Source organism: Leptopilina heterotoma, unplaced genomic scaffold (assembly GCF_015476425.1).
Source record: "Leptopilina heterotoma isolate Lh14 unplaced genomic scaffold, ASM1547642v1 Lhet_88, whole genome shotgun sequence".
Lineage (NCBI taxonomy): Eukaryota > Metazoa > Arthropoda > Insecta > Hymenoptera > Figitidae > Leptopilina > Leptopilina heterotoma.
Genome location: NW_025111191.1, coordinates 2,643,993 through 2,656,792, shown reverse-complemented (window position 1 = coordinate 2,656,792; position 12,800 = coordinate 2,643,993). Strand labels below are relative to the sequence as shown.

The window sequence follows — 12,800 nt, the reverse complement described above, 5'->3', positions numbered from 1 at the left end:
TTTAAAATTTTTTACCAACCCCCCTTCAAAAAATACAAATTATATTTGTTGAACTATATAGCCAAATACAAATTAACGTATAAATTACGAGCGCGAACAAAATTTTCCAAATGAATAATACTACCAAGCGTGCAACAAGTTAATTTCAGAAAATTCAAATTATCACAATATGACACACATGAGATGTTATTTTCATAATAAATTAATAATTATAATAATTAAGTATCTCTACACTATATAAAAGTTTTGAATTTTAGAAATAAGCTATATTTTTAACCTACATTCATTTTTGCATATATTTCCAGAAAAATATTCCTAAATTTTCTAAATATTTGAAATTTCTCAAAAAATAAAATGTGACGCATTTCCGTGGGACATTTTTTCCATATATATTTCTATATAGAATTCTCAAAAGGTTCTCTCCGAATGAATAGAGTCCTTTTAAACATTCAGTAAAACATTCCACGAGCTTTTACCATTTTCTTAATAATTACAGACAGAAAGTAGGTATTTTTTTGAATTTTTCTAAAAAAAAAAGGAAAATTCTTCACATATAAGTTTCGTTTAAAAAATCCAGTATACACGTTAATTATATGGTAAATATTACTTTTTAGTTCTTGTCAAATGATTAAAATTTAGAAATCTGATTAAAAATTTTCCAAAAAGGAAAGAAAAATGTTTATTTATTTATTTTTCTGTAAGCGAATGGTGGAAAAAGAATTAATGGAAAAAAGAAAAGATTTTTTTTTTGAGGGGGGAGGGCGTGTTTGGGTAATATCTATGAAACGAACTCGAGACCAGTGTACCAGTCAATCACTACAGTGACGTCGAATTTTCAACCGCTTGAAAATATAGTCACTTTTAAAAATCGCAAGCTCGTACATGGAAAACGAATATCGTTGCCGCGATTTATCACCCGTTTAACGCCAGTATCCGCACGCGATCGGAAAGATTGAAGCCTTTCACGGTGGAAATAGGGGAAGAAAAGGGGAAATAAATGCGTTGCATCAGCTGCCTCTTTTGCGTTTGCGAACGCTTTCCTCTATCTACACCGAGAATTGGAATTTAAAGACCGTGTACAACAGGTTTATTGTAATTTAAAAAAAAAACTCCCTACAAGAGAATATTTTCATAACTTAAAGAGAAAAGTAACTTTTATCTTAATTCTCTCACAAGCGCCAAGTTAAAAAAGTTCTATATAGAATTTTACCAGCATGATTTCCAGACAAAATTTTGACATTTTCCCTGAATAAAATTCGTTGCAAGAATTCAATTATTTTCATAAATAATAAAATTCTTTACAGGGTTTCAATTATTTTTAATACAATTTTAAATAAATTTCTCAAAAAATGAAATTGTCTTCAAAAATATTTTGATAGAATTAAATTACATTTCACAAATAATAAAATTCTTCGCTGAAATTCAAAATTTTTCAAAATTAACTATTTTAATAAAAGTTCTCAAAACTATTTAAAGAAATTAACTTATGCACTCTGTTAACCTAAAAGTATCAAATTGCAACAAATTGATACCAAAAATTTGGATCAAATAAAAAATTAATCCAAATTTTTGGACATCAATTTGATTCACTTTAGTATCAATTTGATACTTTCAAGAAAACTGTGGGTTATAATAAAAGAAATCTTAAAAAATAAATTCGTTTAGACGGATCAAAACTGGGACATAAACGGTATTTTTTTGCAAAAAAAAAATTAAACTATTTTTCTATATTTGTTTAAGAACATTGCAACATTGCACATACACGTACACAACTTGAACGAATAGAGGCGCAACGATAAAAAAAAGTCTTTTATTTTCTATATACCTGGGGAAAAAAAAATTGAACGAAAAAAGAACCATTATACTTTAACCACAATTCACGTTTCAAACCCAAACTTGCAAAACTCGACACTGGAAATTTCCGAATAAAATAAATCGCAGAATGAAAAGTGTCTACTCGAGTTTTTATTTCAGTAGTGAATGATTTAAAATTCCCGAACTATATTCGTGTTCCGATTTTGATCAAGTGATAACGTAACTTACTTAAATTGACCTAGTTTTTTTTATATGAAAGGGAGATAATTAACTATATGTGGAGAAATTGATTTAAAACAGAATTTTTAAAGCACGAAAGTAAAAGTTGAATAAAAATTGAAATTGTATGATGTGGTGATGATATCTTTATTTTTTAAACTTATATATTCAAGTATTTTATCTTCATAAAATTCAATTATTTATCAATTATTAAATTAAAATACTTTGAAAATTCAATTTGTTAAAAAGTTTTTAATGAAATTCTTTAACAAATTTAATTATTTTCAATTGAATTTCACAAAATTTCTATTTATTCGATAATTCTTTTTTAAATTTATTTACATACTATATTTGAATCAGTGACTGATTATTTTTTACTATCAAATCAATTATTTTTAACTAATTCAAATTTAGAGAACTGTATAAATATCCATAAAAATTGAAATACAAAGCGTTTTTTTTAAAACAAATTAAAGTAATACAACTTTTTTTTATTTGGTAAAAAAATTTCCGATTTGGCATAAAATTCTTGGCTTATTCCCGGTCAAATTAAATTCGGGAAAACTGGGAAATAGCCGGGAATTTAATTTAACCGAGAAAAACCGGAAATAAACCAGGAATTTTATGGACAAACCGGGAATTTTTTCACCAAATTAAAGAAAAGTTTTATTATAGAAATTTTGTGAAATTCAACTAAAAATATTTAAATTTATTATAGAATTTCATTAAAAAATTTTCTAACAAATCGAATTTTCAAAGTATTTTAATTTAATAATTGATAAATAATTGAATTTTATAAAAAAAAATTAAAAATTTTAATAGTTAATTTAAAAAAAGATACAAACTTAAATTTTTTTAATAAAAATGAAATTCAGCAAAGTTTTTTTGAAAATTCTGAAAAATAAGAGTTTTGAAATTTTTCAATTTTGTTGTTTCAAGATAATTGAATTTTTATAAACAAATAATTGAAAATTATTTAAATAATTATAATTTCTTTACATTCTATTAAAAGTAATTAACTATTCTTATAAAGAATTTTATTTAAATTTTTTGAAAATAATCAAGGAAAGTTAGTCACCGTTATTATAATTTTATTTTTAAAAATTTCTTCGCAATATATTCAATTATTTTTATAAATAGTAAAACTTATTGCAGAATTTCAATTATTTTTAATACAATTTTAATCAAATTTCACGAAAAATGTATTTATTCTTAAAAATTTTATTAAAATTCGTCGAAAGAATTTAGTTCTTTCTAGAAACTGAAAAAAAAATCTTCTCAAGAATTCAATTATTTCCATAATAAATAGTAAAATTTTTCAGATTTACTAAATTCTTTTGAATATTATTTTTTAAAAATATTCTTCACAAGAATTTAATTATTTTCATAAATTTCCAAAAAATTCTAAATAAACAATTCAATTATTTTCAAAAGTAATAAAATTTTTAGCAGAAATTCAATTATCTTTATAAATAATTAAATTGTTTTTCACAATTCAATTATTTTCAAAAAATTTAATAAAATTCTACGCAAACATTTAATTACTTTTATAAATATGTAATAACATTCTTTGGAAGAATTCAATTACTTTTTTAAATATAGTAAAATTATTTGCGGAAATTCAATTTGTATGAATACATTTTAATAAAATTGAATTAATCGAATTTTCAATTATAATTAAGAACAGGCAAGATTATTTTAAAAAATTGAAAAAATTCTTTGTTTAATTCAATTATCCTCCAAATTTTTAATTAAAATTATTAAAAAAACATTATTTTCGAAAAATTAAAGAAACTCGTCAAAAGAATTTAATTATTCATTAAAAGGGTAGACACCCTGATCATTAAATAAATTTCCAAAAAAAATCTCGGATAATTTGAATTTTTTAAAAGCTCCACATTTGTAATTAGTAATTTGCAAAACCTTGAGTAATAAATTCTTGTATAGTTTTTTCATTCAACGCGAAAAATCTATAGCAAATACCAAACATTTTTTGGAATATTTAATAATTTTAGAATTTCTAGACAAATTTCTAACTGGGCAGTAATTTTTTTTCTCTCCCTCTCTATTTTCTTCTCGCGCTGTATCCCATTTTCCATTCGTTAAATCACTCGTTTTCATTTACTCGCGAAAGCAACCAGTGCAAAAGTTGTTCTATAGCTACTTAATGCCGTCTGCGTCCAAGATGGAAATTCGCTAAGAAAGAAGTTCAACGAGCGTGACTAACACGAGCTGGGGGATTTTCAGTAGGAAAAAGACACAAAAATACAGGGATTGAATAACTGGGAAAACGAAAAGAGAGTAAATGAGAAAGGAGAGGGACTTTGAAATTCATTTTTGCTTGCTTGAATTTGAGGTTTGAAAAAAGCGTTATTCAGAATAAGACAAACGCGCGACCTTATCCGCGGACAAATACATTGGTATATCATTCAAGAATAAGAAAAAGTTAGAGGGAAGGGGGTTAGGAATGAAACGAAGGAAAAGCCGGAGATAAAGGATGAAAATCACGTTTGTACTAACATCTTGTTTCGATTCTATTTTTCCCTCAATGTTGATAGCTCTGTTGAGAACCACAACTCTAATATTTTTAAATATTTACTCAATTTTATTATTTAATTTAAAATTATTATATTTAATATAATTATTATACATTAAATATAATAATTTAAATATAATAAGATTATTATATTTAAATTATTTAATTTGGGTCTTAATTAAGACTAATTACCACCCAAATTAAAAAATTTACCGCCCTATATTTTTTAAAAAAAGACGGGGGTTGGTGCTTAACGTTAAAGAAAAATATCGATTCAAAAACGTTTTTCGATCAGAAAAGAAAAAAAATACTCTAGTACCCAAGACCATCAGGTGGTGAATTGTTTGGGAATCTGGTGGGAAAAACATTGTACACGTCTCTCGAAATCAATTTTCCCTCTCTCAAGATTTACGACTCGCGAACATCTTGTTGAAAATAAATGAGGGCTACACTTTCAAACGATTTTACTTGATACACTTTTGTTCACATTGAGAATATGAAAAATGGTTTTATTCCGGATTATACATTTAGATTTAGATTCCACTAGCATTTGTTCAAAAAATATTATTCATTTTATTCTCTGACGGATTTTTGATTTATTATATATTACAAAAAAAAAGAATCTTGAGAAATTTTTGTGAAAATAAACGAAGATAAAAGAAAATTTTTTTTTTTGCAAAAGAAGAAGAAGAAAAGGAAGAGTGATATTAAATAATTCATTTCTTAAGAAAAAGCACTAGTCAAGAGTGGATTTCAAGTAATTCTACAAATCTTCAATATATACATATATAGTAGGGAAATAAAAATCGAGAAAACTTTTTTTTATTGAGACAAAGTTTGAATATTAATTTTTCGAGATAAAAGGTTATATTTCTACTTGGAAGAATATCAAGTTGACGTATTAAATAAAAGAAAATTTTCCTTTAATTCCTAATTTTTTGAATTTATGTTCCAATTATAAAAATTTCTTATTAATTTCGTATTTGCTAAAAAAAAAAGAAAATATTTTCTCCTCAAGTAATGAATCGATAATCCAAAAAATTTTAAAAACCAGAAAGAAAATCTAAAAATTTTTTCACATTATTATTCAAAACTGCGCAGCAGCGTTCATTGCTTAATAAAATGAACGTGTTCCAACCCTTTTTCAGATTCATTTTTTTTTCACCCCGCTTTTATTCCGATTACAAACGACTACACGTGGAGCGATATTTAATAAAAATTTATTGAATTTACGCAAAATTGAATAGAAATCCTATACGAGCAATATTCTTCAAAAAGAAAAAAAAGAATATTCTAAACTCTATATATAATTTTAATTTAATTTTACTCGTTTTTAGAAACTCAAATCGTAAAAAATTTTAACTTCAATTTTCAATTATTTTGATAAGTAAAAAGAAAATGTGAAAAGAATATATGCTTTTCTACTGATATACAAAAGGAAAAAAAAAATCAAAACGAAATTACAAACAATAATTTTCTTCGTAAACGCATAAGAAGTAGATGAGGGGCGTGGAAGGGGGGAGACATAAAAATCTATTTGCTCGTTGCACACCGTTCGTTCAAGCGTTAAATGGAAATTCCAATAGCATTTCACAGCCTTTCTTTCTTTGGTTTCTCATAAATCGATTTCGCGGCACTGTCACGTTTTTCAAACATTTTGATAGTGCGGTATTTCAGTCGTGTTTGCGAATATTATATACTGCAGAGTCTACCCACAATAACAAATTACCGTAGCAGGTTCGCGCATCGATGGCAATAAATCCTTCTCGCACGGCTTTTCTTCCTATATAGTTCTGTATGCATTTATATATATATGTTTATAACTGTAATAGCCAACAACTGAACTATTTCACTAGCTATTCTCTCTTACTCTTCTTTAAATTTCCATTTCAATTTCTTTTCAAAAAAAATTTGAAAATTTTGAAGAAACAAAAAGGAATTATTTTTATGAAAAATCGTAACTCGATTTCTGCGATACATAGAGAGACAAAGACTTAAAGCTCATTCCCTACTACAACGTAGATGATTTCCTGACTACAAAAATTATTGAGTTTTTAAGAAATAAATTTTTTATGAATTTTTTACCAAACTTTGATGGACCTGCTACTACTTAAAAGTTGAAATAAAATTTCCTATTATTCAGGATTATATTAGGCTCATTCCCTACTACAACGTAGATAATTTTCTGACTACGAAAATTATTAAATTTAGAAAAACTAAATTTTTTTTGAATTTTTGACAAAATTTTGATTGTCTGATGGCGTACGGGTGGACCTGCTACTACTTAAAAGTTGAAATAAAATTTTCTATTATTCAGGATTATATTAGGCTCATTCCCTACTACAACGTAGATAATTTCCTGACTACGAAAATTATTAAATTTAGAAAAACTAAATTTTTTTTGAATTTTTGACCAAATTTTGATTGTCTGATGGCGTACGGGTGGACCTGCTACTACTTAAAAGTTGAAATAAAATTTTCTATTATTCAGGATTATCTTAGGCTCATTCCCTTCTACAACGTAGATAATTTCCTGACTACAAATATTATTAAATTTGGAAGAAATAAATTTTTTTTGAATTTTTGACCAAATTTTGATTGTCTGATGGCGTACGGGTGGACCTGCTACTACTTAAAAGTTGAAATAAAATTTCCTATTGTTCAGGATTATCTTAGCCTCATTCCCTTCTACAACGTAGATAATTTCCTGACTACAAATATAATTAAATATGGAAGAAATAAATTTTTTTTGAATTTTTGACCAAATTTTGATTGTCTGATGGCGTTCGGGTGATGGTGCTACTACTTAAAAATTGAAATAAAATTTCCTATTATTTAGGATTATATTAGTCTCATTCCCTACTACAACGTAGATAATTTTCTGACTACGAAAATTATTAAATTTAGAAAAACTAAATTTTTTTTGAATTTTTGACCAAATTTTGATTGTCTGATGGCGTACGGGTGGACCTGCTACTACTTAAAAGTGGAAATAAAATTTCCTATTATTCAGGATTATATTAGGCTCATTCCCTACTACAACGTAGATAATTTCCTGACTACGAAAATTATTAAATTTAGAAAAACTAAATTTTTTTTGAATTTTTGACCAAATTTTGATAGTCTGATGGCGTTCGGGTGATGGTGCTACTACTTAAAAGTTGAAATAAAATTTCCTATTATTCAGGATTATATTAGGCTCAATCCCTACTACAACGTAGATAATTTCCTGACTACAAATATAATTAAATATGGAAGAAATAAATTTTTTTTGAATTTTTGACCAAATTTTGATTGTCTGATGGCGTTCGGGTGATGGTGCTACTACTTAAAAATTGAAATAAAATTTCCTATTATTTAGGATTATATTAGTCTCATTCCCTACTACAACGTAGATAATTTTCTGACTACGAAAATTATTAAATTTAGAAAAACTAAATTTTTTTTGAATTTTTGACCAAATTTTGATTGTCTGATGGCGTACGGGTGGACCTGCTACTACTTAAAAGTGGAAATAAAATTTCCTATTATTCAGGATTATATTAGGCTCATTCCCTACTACAACGTAGATAATTTCCTGACTACGAAAATTATTAAATTTAGAAAAACTAAATTTTTTTTGAATTTTTGACCAAATTTTGATAGTCTGATGGCGTTCGGGTGATGGTGCTACTACTTAAAAGTTGAAATAAAATTTCCTATTATTCAGGATTATATTAGGCTCAATCCCTACTACAACGTAGATAATTTCCTGACTACAAATATAATTAAATATGGAAGAAATAAATTTTTTTTGAATTTTTGACCAAATTTTGATTGTCTGATGGCGTTCGGGTGATGGTGCTACTACTTAAAAATTGAAATAAAATTTCCTATTATTTAGGATTATATTAGTCTCATTCCCTACTACAACGTAGATAATTTTCTGACTACGAAAATTATTAAATTTAGAAAAACTAAATTTTTTTTGAATTTTTGACCAAATTTTGATTGTCTGATGGCGTACGGGTGGACCTGCTACTACTTAAAAGTGGAAATAAAATTTCCTATTATTCAGGATTATATTAGGCTCATTCCCTACTACAACGTAGATAATTTCCTGACTACGAAAATTATTAAATTTAGAAAAACTAAATTTTTTTTGAATTTTTGACCAAATTTTGATAGTCTGATGGCGTTCGGGTGATGGTGCTACTACTTAAAAATTGAAATAAAATTTCCTATTATTCAGGATTATATTAGGCTTATTCCCTACTACAACGTAGATAATTTCCTGACTACGAAAATTATTAAATTTAGAAAAACTAAATTTTTTTTGAATTTTTGACCAAATTTTGATTGTCTGATGGCGTACGGGTGGACCTGCTACTACTTAAAAGTTTAAATAAAATTTCCTATTATTCAGGATTATCTTAGGCTAATTCCCTTCTACAACGTAGATAATTTCCTGACTACAAATATTATTAAATTTGGAAGAAATAAATTTTTTTTGAATTTTTGACCAAATTTTGATTGTCTGATGGCGTTCGGGTGATGGTGCTACTACTTAAAAATTGAAATAAAATTTCCTATTATTCAGGATTATATTAGGCTCATTCCCTACTACAACGTAGATAATTTCCTGACTACGAAAATTATTAAATTTAGAAATACTAAATTTTTTTTGAATTTTTGACCAAATTTTGATTGTCTGATGGCGTACGGGTGGACCTGCTACTACTTAAAAGTTGATATAAAATTTCCTACTATTCAGGTTCATTTTAGGCTTATTCCCTACTACAACGAAAATACTTTCCTGACTACGAAAATTATTAAATTTAGAAAAACTAAATTTTTTTTGAATCTTTGACCAAATTTTGATTGTCTGATGGCGTACGGGTAGACCTGCTACTACTTAAAAGTTGATACAAAAATTTTCTACTATTCAGGTTCATTTTAGGCTTATTCCGTTCTACAACGTAGATCATTTCCTGACTACAAATATTATTAAATTTGGAAGAAATAAATTTTTCTTGAATTTTTGACCAAATTTTGATTGTCTGATGGCGTTCGGGTGATGGTGCTACTACTTAAAAGTTGAAATAAAATTTCCTATTATTCAGGATTATCTTAGGCTCATTCCCTTCTACAACGTAGATAATTTTCTGACTACGAAAATTATTAAATTTAAAAAAACTAAATTTTTTTTGAATTTTTGACCAAATTTTGATTGTCTGATGGCGTACGGGTGGACCTGCTACTACTTAAAAGTGGAAATAAAATTTCCTATTATTCAGGATTATATTAGGCTCATTCCCTACTACAACGTAGATAATTTCCTGACTACGAAAATTATTAAATTTAGAAAAACTAAATTTTTTTTGAATTTTTGACCAAATTTTGATTGTCTGATGGCGTACGGGTGGACCTGCTACTACTTAAAAGTTTAAATAAAATTTCCTATTATTCAGGATTATATTAGGCTCATTCCCTACTACAACGTAGATAATTTCCTGACTACGAAAATTATTAAATTTAGAAAAACTAAATTTTTTTTGAATTTTTGACCAAATTTTGATTGTCTGATGGCGTTCGGGTGATGGTGCTACTACTTAAAAGTTGAAATAAAATTTCCTATTATTCAGGATTATATTAGGCTCATTCCCTACTACAACGTAGATAATTTCCTGACTACGAAAATTATTAAATTTAGAAAAACTAAATTTTTTTTGAATTTTTGACCAAATTTTGATTGTCTGATGGCGTACGGGTGGACCTACTACTACTTAAAAGTTGAAATAAAATTTCCTATTATTCAGGATTATCTTAGGCTCATTCCCTTCTACAACGTAGATAATTTCCTGACTACAAATATTATTAAATTTGGAAGAAATAAATTTTTTTTGAATTTTTGACCAAATTTTGATTGTCTGATGGCGTTCGGGTGATGGTGCTACTACTTAAAAATTGAAATAAAATTTTCTATTATTCAGGATTATATTAGGCTCATTCCCTACTACAACGTAGATAATTTCCTGACTATGAAAATTATTAAATTTAGAAAAACTAAATTTTTTTTGAATTTTTGACCAAATTTTGATTGTCTGATGGCGTACGGGTGGACCTGCTACTACTTAAAAGTTGAAATAAAATTTCCTATTATTCAGGATTATAATAGGCTCATTCCCTACTACAACGTAGATAATTTCCTGACTACGAAAATTATTAAATTTAGAAAAACTAAATTTTTTTTGAATTTTTGACCAAATTTTGATTGTCTGATGGCGTACGGGTGGACCTGCTACTACTTAAAAGTTTAAATAAAATTTCCTATTATTCAGGATTATCTTAGGCTCATTCCCTTCTACAACGTAGATAATTTCCTGACTACGAAAATTATTAAATTTAGAAAAACTAAATTTTTTTTGAATTTTTGACCAAATTTTGATTGTCTGATGGCGTACGGGTGGACCTGCTACTACTTAAAAGTTTAAATAAAATTTCCTATTATTCAGGATTATATTAGGCTCATTCCCTACTACAACGTAGATAATTTCCTGACTACGAAAATTATTAAATTTAGAAAAACTAAATTTTTTTTGAATTTTTGACCAAATTTTGATTGTCTGATGGCGTTCGGGTGATGGTGCTACTACTTAAAAGTTGAAATAAAATTTCCTATTATTCAGGATTATATTAGGCTCATTCCCTACTACAACGTAGATAATTTCCTGACTACGAAAATTATTAAATTTAGAAAAACTAAATTTTTTTTGAATTTTTGACCAAATTTTGATTGTCTGATGGCGTACGGGTGGACCTGCTACTACTTAAAAGTTGAAATAAAATTTCCTATTATTCAGGATTATCTTAGGCTCATTCCCTTCTACAACGTAGATAATTTCCTGACTACAAATATTATTAAATTTGGAAGAAATAAATTTTTTTTGAATTTTTGACCAAATTTTGATTGTCTGATGGCGTTCGGGTGATGGTGCTACTACTTAAAAATTGAAATAAAATTTTCTATTATTCAGGATTATATTAGGCTCATTCCCTACTACAACGTAGATAATTTCCTGACTACGAAAATTATTAAATTTAGAAAAACTAAATTTTTTTTGAATTTTTGACCAAATTTTGATTGTCTGATGGCGTACGGGTGGACCTGCTACTACTTAAAAGTCGAAATAAAATTTCCTATTATTCAGGATTATATTAGGCTCATTCCCTACTACAACGTAGATAATTTCCTGACTACGAAAATTATTAAATTTAGAAAAACTAAATTTTTTTTGAATTTTTGACCAAATTTTGATTGTCTGATGGCGTACGGGTGGAACTGCTACTACTTAAAAGTTTAAATAAAATTTCCTATTATTCAGGATTATCTCAGGCTTATTCCCTACTATAACGTAGATTATTTCCTGACTACGAAAATTATTGAATTTAGAAGAAATAAATTTTTTATGAATTTTTGACTAAATTTTGATTATCTGATGGTGTACGGGTTAATTAAATATTTCTATTCAATAAATAATTAAATAAATAAAATTATGAATCATTAAAATTCAAGAAACAAAAATCAGAATAGATTTTTCAACATTAACTTTTGCGTGAGCTCATAAAAAAGAGATCAGCAATGCTGATATTATTAATGCCCGTGTCATCACAACTAATACCAAAGAAACTAATTCAATAAAGACTAACTAAAGCTATATACACATGTCACTCTTATAAAAAAAAATAAGGGGGAGGAAAGAGATCCTTCTATGAGCTGCTGGCACCCAGTTCCTTTATCTTTCATTACAGGGCCAGAGGGGTGGAATTTTGTGACATTTTTCTTTACGTTCAAAGTGAATAGAATAGAATCTTAAACAAGTTTCTCTATTATCTCTTTTGAAGGGAGAACAAAAAAAAAATTAGACCTTAAAAGACAAGTGGGATTTTTTACGGATTATATTTTTTTTTCTTGACTACTTCCATCGCATACATATTGATAATTAAATTCATAAAGATTAAAAGCTTATGAAAGCGTCAAAGGAAGTTAATAATATTTTATGATGACATTTCATGAAAAATTATATATGTAGGAGGAAGAAATTACCTACTTTAGAGTATATACTTAAAAATTTATCCCAGCGAAGAATAATTGTTAAATCTTATGTGAAATATGGAAAATGATAGAATAATTAGTGGAAAATGTAAATAATGTAAAAAATTTCATAAATATAATAAAGGAAAATTGGTC

General features: G+C 26.9%; 1 long non-coding RNA gene across 1 annotated transcript in view; it reads right to left on the bottom strand.

The window, feature by feature from the left end:
* Positions 1-12,800, bottom strand: part of LOC122511625 — a 37,845-nt gene that overhangs the window by 23,115 nt on the left and 1,930 nt on the right. The gene's annotated exons all lie outside the window — the stretch shown is intronic.